The sequence below is a fragment of the Mytilus edulis genome, unplaced genomic scaffold (genome assembly GCF_963676685.1).
Source record: "Mytilus edulis unplaced genomic scaffold, xbMytEdul2.2 SCAFFOLD_218, whole genome shotgun sequence".
NCBI classification, from domain to species: Eukaryota; Metazoa; Mollusca; class Bivalvia; order Mytilida; family Mytilidae; genus Mytilus; species Mytilus edulis.
Genome location: NW_027267979.1, coordinates 12,501 through 20,000, shown reverse-complemented (window position 1 = coordinate 20,000; position 7,500 = coordinate 12,501).

Below are 7,500 nucleotides of genomic sequence, written 5' to 3'. Positions count from 1 at the left end.
GCGGTCGACCCGCTAGCGGGCTACCGCGGGTAAAGGTACTCGGACGGCCTGCTAGCGGGCTACCGCGGGTCTCGACGGCTGGGAAGGTACGCGGTCGACCCGCTAGCGGGCTACCGCGGGTAAAGGTACTCGGACGGCCTGCTAGCGGGCTGCCGCGGGTCTCGACGGCTGGGAAGGTACGCGGTCGACCCGCTAGCGGGCTACCGCGGGTAAAGGTACTCGGACGGCCTGCTAGCGGGCTGCCGCGGGTCTCGACGGCTGGGAAGGTACGCGGTCGACCCGCTAGCGGGCTACCGCGGGTAAAGGTACTCGGACGGCCTGCTAGCGGGCTACCGCGGGTCTCGACGGCTGGGAAGGTACGCGGTCGACCCGCTAGCGGGCTACCGCGGGTAAAGGTACTCGGACGGCCTGCTAGCGGGCTACCGCGGGTCTCGACGGCTGGGAAGGTACGCGGTCGACCCGCTAGCGGGCTACCGCGGGTAAAGGTACTCGGACGGCCTGCTAGCGGGCTACCGCGGGTCTCGACGGCTGGGAAGGTACGCGGTCGACCCGCTAGCGGGCTACCGCGGGTAAAGGTACTCGGACGGCCTGCTAGCGGGCTACCGCGGGTCTCGACGGCTGGGAAGGTACGCGGTCGACCCGCTAGCGGGCTACCGCGGGTAAAGGTACTCGGACGGCCTGCTGGCGGGCTACCGCGGGTCTCGACGGCTGGGAAGGTACGCGGTCGACCCGCTAGCGGGCTACCGCGGGTAAAGGTACTCGGACGGCCTGCTAGCGGGCTACCGCGGGTCTCGACGGCTGGGAAGGTACGCGGTCGACCCGCTAGCGGGCTACCGCGGGTAAAGGTACTCGGACGGCCTGCTAGCGGGCTACCGCGGGTCTCGACGGCTGGGAAGGTACGCGGTCGACCCGCTAGCGGGCTACCGCGGGTAAAGGTACTCGGACGGCCTGCTAGCGGGCTACCGCGGGTCTCGACGGCTGGGAAGGTACGCGGTCGACCCGCTAGCGGGCTACCGCGGGTAAAGGTACTCGGACGGCCTGCTAGCGGGCTACCGCGGGTCTCGACGGCTGGGAAGGTACGCGGTCGACCCGCTAGCGGGCTACCGCGGGTAAAGGTACTCGGACGGCCTGCTAGCGGGCTACCGCGGGTCTCGACGGCTGGGAAGGTACGCGGTCGACCCGCTAGCGGGCTACCGCGGGTAAAGGTACTCGGACGGCCTGCTAGCGGGCTACCGCGGGTCTCGACGGCTGGGAAGGTACGCGGTCGACCCGCTAGCGGGCTACCGCGGGTAAAGGTACTCGGACGGCCTGCTAGCGGGCTACCGCGGGTCTCGACGGCTGGGAAGGTACGCGGTCGACCCGCTAGCGGGCTACCGCGGGTAAAGGTACTCGGACGGCCTGCTGGCGGGCTACCGCGGGTCTCGACGGCTGGGAAGGTACGCGGTCGACCCGCTAGCGGGCTACCGCGGGTAAAGGTACTCGGACGGCCTGCTAGCGGGCTACCGCGGGTCTCGACGGCTGGGAAGGTACGCGGTCGACCCGCTAGCGGGCTACCGCGGGTAAAGGTACTCGGACGGCCTGCTAGCGGGCTACCGCGGGTCTCGACGGCTGGGAAGGTACGCGGTCGACCCGCTAGCGGGCTACCGCGGGTAAAGGTACTCGGACGGCCTGCTAGCGGGCTACCGCGGGTCTCGACGGCTGGGAAGGTACGCGGTCGACCCGCTAGCGGGCTACCGCGGGTAAAGGTACTCGGACGGCCTGCTGGCGGGCTACCGCGGGTCTCGACGGCTGGGAAGGTACGCGGTCGACCCGCTAGCGGGCTACCGCGGGTAAAGGTACTCGGACGGCCTGCTGGCGGGCTACCGCGGGTCTCGACGGCTGGGAAGGTACGCGGTCGACCCGCTAGCGGGCTACCGCGGGTAAAGGTACTCGGACGGCCTGCTGGCGGGCTACCGCGGGTCTCGACGGCTGGGAAGGTACGCGGTCGACCCGCTAGCGGGCTACCGCGGGTAAAGGTACTCGGACGGCCTGCTAGCGGGCTACCGCGGGTCTCGACGGCTGGGAAGGTACGCGGTCGACCCGCTAGCGGGCTACCGCGGGTAAAGGTACTCGGACGGCCTGCTGGCGGGCTACCGCGGGTCTCGACGGCTGGGAAGGTACGCGGTCGACCCGCTAGCGGGCTACCGCGGGTAAAGGTACTCGGACGGCCTGCTGGCGGGCTACCGCGGGTCTCGACGGCTGGGAAGGTACGCGGTCGACCCGCTAGCGGGCTACCGCGGGTAAAGGTACTCGGACGGCCTGCTGGCGGGCTACCGCGGGTCTCGACGGCTGGGAAGGTACGCGGTCGACCCGCTAGCGGGCTACCGCGGGTAAAGGTACTCGGACGGCCTGCTGGCGGGCTACCGCGGGTCTCGACGGCTGGGAAGGTACGCGGTCGACCCGCTAGCGGGCTACCGCGGGTAAAGGTACTCGGACGGCCTGCTAGCGGGCTACCGCGGGTCTCGACGGCTGGGAAGGTACGCGGTCGACCCGCTAGCGGGCTACCGCGGGTAAAGGTACTCGGACGGCCTGCTAGCGGGCTACCGCGGGTCTCGACGGCTGGGAAGGTACGCGGTCGACCCGCTAGCGGGCTACCGCGGGTAAAGGTACTCGGACGGCCTGCTAGCGGGCTACCGCGGGTCTCGACGGCTGGGAAGGTACGCGGTCGACCCGCTAGCGGGCTACCGCGGGTAAAGGTACTCGGACGGCCTGCTAGCGGGCTACCGCGGGTCTCGACGGCTGGGAAGGTACGCGGTCGACCCGCTAGCGGGCTACCGCGGGTAAAGGTACTCGGACGGCCTGCTAGCGGGCTACCGCGGGTCTCGACGGCTGGGAAGGTACGCGGTCGACCCGCTAGCGGGCTACCGCGGGTAAAGGTACTCGGACGGCCTGCTAGCGGGCTACCGCGGGTCTCGACGGCTGGGAAGGTACGCGGTCGACCCGCTAGCGGGCTACCGCGGGTAAAGGTACTCGGACGGCCTGCTGGCGGGCTACCGCGGGTCTCGACGGCTGGGAAGGTACGCGGTCGACCCGCTAGCGGGCTACCGCGGGTAAAGGTACTCGGACGGCCTGCTGGCGGGCTACCGCGGGTCTCGACGGCTGGGAAGGTACGCGGTCGACCCGCTAGCGGGCTACCGCGGGTAAAGGTACTCGGACGGCCTGCTGGCGGGCTACCGCGGGTCTCGACGGCTGGGAAGGTACGCGGTCGACCCGCTAGCGGGCTACCGCGGGTAAAGGTACTCGGACGGCCTGCTGGCGGGCTACCACGGGTCTCGACGGCTGGGAAGGTACGCGGTCGACCCGCTAGCGGGCTACCGCGGGTAAAGGTACTCGGACGGCCTGCTGGCGGGCTACCACGGGTCTCGACGGCTGGGAAGGTACGCGGTCGACCCGCTAGCGGGCTACCGCGGGTAAAGGTACTCGGACGGCCTGCTGGCGGGCTACCACGGGTCTCGACGGCTGGGAAGGTACGCGGTCGACCCGCTAGCGGGCTACCGCGGGTAAAGGTACTCGGACGGCCTGCTAGCGGGCTACCACGGCACTCGACGACAGGGAAGGTACGTGGTCGACCTGCTAGCGGGCTACCACGGGTAAAAGGTACGTGGTCGACCTGCTAGCGGGCAACCACGGGTAAAAGGTACGTGGTCGGCCTGCTAGCGGGCTACCACGGGGAAAGGTACGTGGCAGGCCGACCACGTACCTTTACCCGCGGTCGAGACCCGCGGTAGCCCGCTAGCAGGCTTACCAAGTGGCCACAGAGAGGTATTGTGCCCATTATAAGGGCCACCGTGCCGTTTTCAGCTCCAGAGACAAGCCCTACAGCTTGTCTCTGGGACCTTATATGGTCCGCGTTGGAGCATATATGGTCCGGGCTGGACCATATATGAACCAAACCTCTCTCTGACGCGACTTGTTGGATTAGGGTTAGGGTTAGGGTTAGGGTTAGGGTTAGGGTTAGGGTTAGGGTTAGGGTTAGGGTTAGGGTTAGGGTTAGGGTTAGGGTTAGGGTTAGGGTTAGGGTTAGGGTTAGGGCTAAGGTTAGGGTTAGGGTTAGGGTTAGGGTTAGGGTTAGGGTTAGGGTTAGGGTTAGGGTTAGGGTTAGGGTTAGGGTTAGGGTTAGGGTTAGGGTTAGGGTTAGGGTTAGGGTTAGGGTTAGGGTTAGGGCTAGGGTTAGGGCTAGGCTTAGCACCCACTGTAACCCTAGCTTATGTCCTGACAACCCTAGTTCAAACCTTCGCGAAGGTGTCGAACGCAAGCACACGGCCGATCAAGAGGGTGTACGATGCCTGCCTTCGTTACCTGAAATTTTATCGTATCATGGAGAGACCTGCTGTAATATTCTTACGTGCGGCTTCCCGATGACAAAAAAATTGTTGAGACATACTTTTTGACTGGGGCATAGTTGGCCGAGACACTTACGTTCGGCTTCCCGATGAAAAAATTCCCCAGGGTCAACATTTTTTACCGACGATAAAGTGGGCCGAGAGACCCGCGGTAGTCCGCCCGCATCTAACGTGCGACACCTCGATGAAAATTTCACCCTCGTAAAAAATTTTTACCGAGGGTATAGTTTGCCGGCCTCGATGGTCGAGAGACCCGCGGTAGCCCGTCCGCGTCTAACGTGCGACACCTCGATGAAAATTTCACCCTCGTAAAAAAATTTTACCGAGGGTATAGTTTGCCGGCCTCGATGGTCGAGAGACCCGCGGTAGCTCGTCCGCGTCTAACGTGCGACACCTCGATGAAAATTTCACCCTCGTAAAAATTTTTTACCGAGGGTATAGTTTGCCGGCCTCGATGGTCGAGAGACCCGCGGTAGCCCGTCCGCGTCTAACGTGCGACACCTCGATGAAAATTTCACCCTCGTAAAAATTTTTTACCGAGGGTATAGTTTGCCGGCCTCGATGGTCGAGAGACCCGCGGTAGCTCGTCCGCGTCTAACGTGCGACACCTCGATGAAAATTTCACCCTCGTAAAAAATTTTTTACCGAGGGTATAGTTTGCCGGCCTCGATGGTCGAGAGACCCGCGGTAGCCCGTCCGCGTCTAACGTGCGACACCTCGATGAAAATTTCACCCTCGTAAAAAATTTTTACCGAGGGTATAGTTTGCCGGCCTCGATGGTCGAGAGACCCGCGGTAGCCCGTCCGCGTCCAACGTGCGACACCTCGATGAAAATTTCACCCTCGTAAAAATTTTTTTACCGAGGGTATAGTTTGCCGGCCTCGATGGTCGAGAGACCCGCGGTAGCCCGTCCGCGTCCAACGTGCGACACCTCGATGAAAATTTCACCCTCGTAAAAATTTTTTTACCGAGGGTATAGTTTGCCGGCCTCGATGGTCGAGAGACCCGCGGTAGCCCGTCCGCGTCCAACGTGCGACACCTCGATGAAAATTTCACCCTCGTAAAAATTTTTTTACCGAGGGTATAGTTTGCCGGCCTCGATGGTCGAGAGACCCGCGGTAGCCCGTCCGCGTCCAACGTGCGACACCTCGATGAAAATTTCACCCTCGTAAAAATTTTTTTACCGAGGGTATAGTTTGCCGGCCTCGATGGTCGAGAGACCCGCGGTAGCCCGTCCGCGTCCAACGTGCGACACCTCGATGAAAATTTCACCCTCGTAAAAATTTTTTTACCGAGGGTATAGTTTGCCGGCCTCGATGGTCGAGAGACCCGCGGTAGCCCGTCCGCGTCCAACGTGCGACACCTCGATGAAAATTTCACCCTCGTAAAAATTTTTTTACCGAGGGTATAGTTTGCCGGCCTCGATGGTCGAGAGACCCGCGGTAGCCCGTCCGCGTCTAACGTGCGACACCTCGATGAAAATTTCACCCTCGTAAAAATTTTTTTACCGAGGGTATAGTTTGCCGGCCTCGATGGTCGAGAGACCCGCGGTAGCCCGTCCGCGTCTAACGTGCGACACCTCGATGAAAATTTCACCCTCGTAAAAATTTTTTTACCGAGGGTATAGTTTGCCGGCCTCGATGGTCGAGAGACCCGCGGTAGCCCGTCCGCGTCTAACGTGCGACACCTCGATGAAAATTTCACCCTCGTAAAAATTTTTTTACCGAGGGTATAGTTTGCCGGCCTCGATGGTCGAGAGACCCGCGGTAGCCCGTCCGCGTCTAACGTGCGACACCTCGATGAAAATTTCACCCTCGTAAAAATTTTTTTACCGAGGGTATAGTTTGCCGGCCTCGATGGTCGAGAGACCCGCGGTAGCCCGTCCGCGTCTAACGTGCGACACCTCGATGAAAATTTCACCCTCGTAAAAAATTTTTACCGAGGGTATAGTTTGCCGGCCTCGATGGTCGAGAGACCCGCGGTAGCCCGTCCGCGTCCAACGTGCGACACCTCGATGAAAATTTCACCCTCGTAAAAATTTTTTTACCGAGGGTATAGTTTGCCGGCCTCGATGGTCGAGAGACCCGCGGTAGCCCGTCCGCGTCCAACGTGCGACACCTCGATGAAAATTTCACCCTCGTAAAAATTTTTTTACCGAGGGTATAGTTTGCCGGCCTCGATGGTCGAGAGACCCGCGGTAGCCCGTCCGCGTCCAACGTGCGACACCTCGATGAAAATTTCACCCTCGTAAAAATTTTTTTACCGAGGGTATAGTTTGCCGGCCTCGATGGTCGAGAGACCCGCGGTAGCCCGTCCGCGTCCAACGTGCGACACCTCGATGAAAATTTCACCCTCGTAAAAAATTTTTTACCGAGGGTATAGTTTGCCGGCCTCGATGGTCGAGAGACCCGCGGTAGCCCGTCCGCGTCCAACGTGCGACACCTCGATGAAAATTTCACCCTCGTAAAAATTTTTTTACCGAGGGTATAGTTTGCCGGCCTCGATGGTCGAGAGACCCGCGGTAGCCCGTCCGCGTCCAACGTGCGACACCTCGATGAAAATTTCACCCTCGTAAAAATTTTTTTACCGAGGGTATAGTTTGCCGGCCTCGATGGTCGAGAGACCCGCGGTAGCCCGTCCGCGTCCAACGTGCGACACCTCGATGAAAATTTCACCCTCGTAAAATTTTTTTTACCGAGGGTATAGTTTGCCGGCCTCGATGGTCGAGAGACCCGCGGTAGCCCGTCCGCGTCCAACGTGCGACACCTCGATGAAAATTTCACCCTCGTAAAAATTTTTTTACCGAGGGTATAGTTTGCCGGCCTCGATGGTCGAGAGACCCGCGGTAGCCCGTCCGCGTCCAACGTGCGACACCTCGATGAAAATTTCACCCTCGTAAAAATTTTTTTACCGAGGGTATAGTTTGCCGGCCTCGATGGTCGAGAGACCCGCGGTAGCCCGTCCGCGTCTAACGTGCGACACCTCGATGAAAATTTCACCCTCGTAAAAATTTTTTTACCGAGGGTATAGTTTGCCGGCCTCGATGGTCGAGAGACCCGCGGTAGCCCGTCCGCGTCTAACGTGCGACACCTCGATGAAAATTTCACCCTCGTAAAAA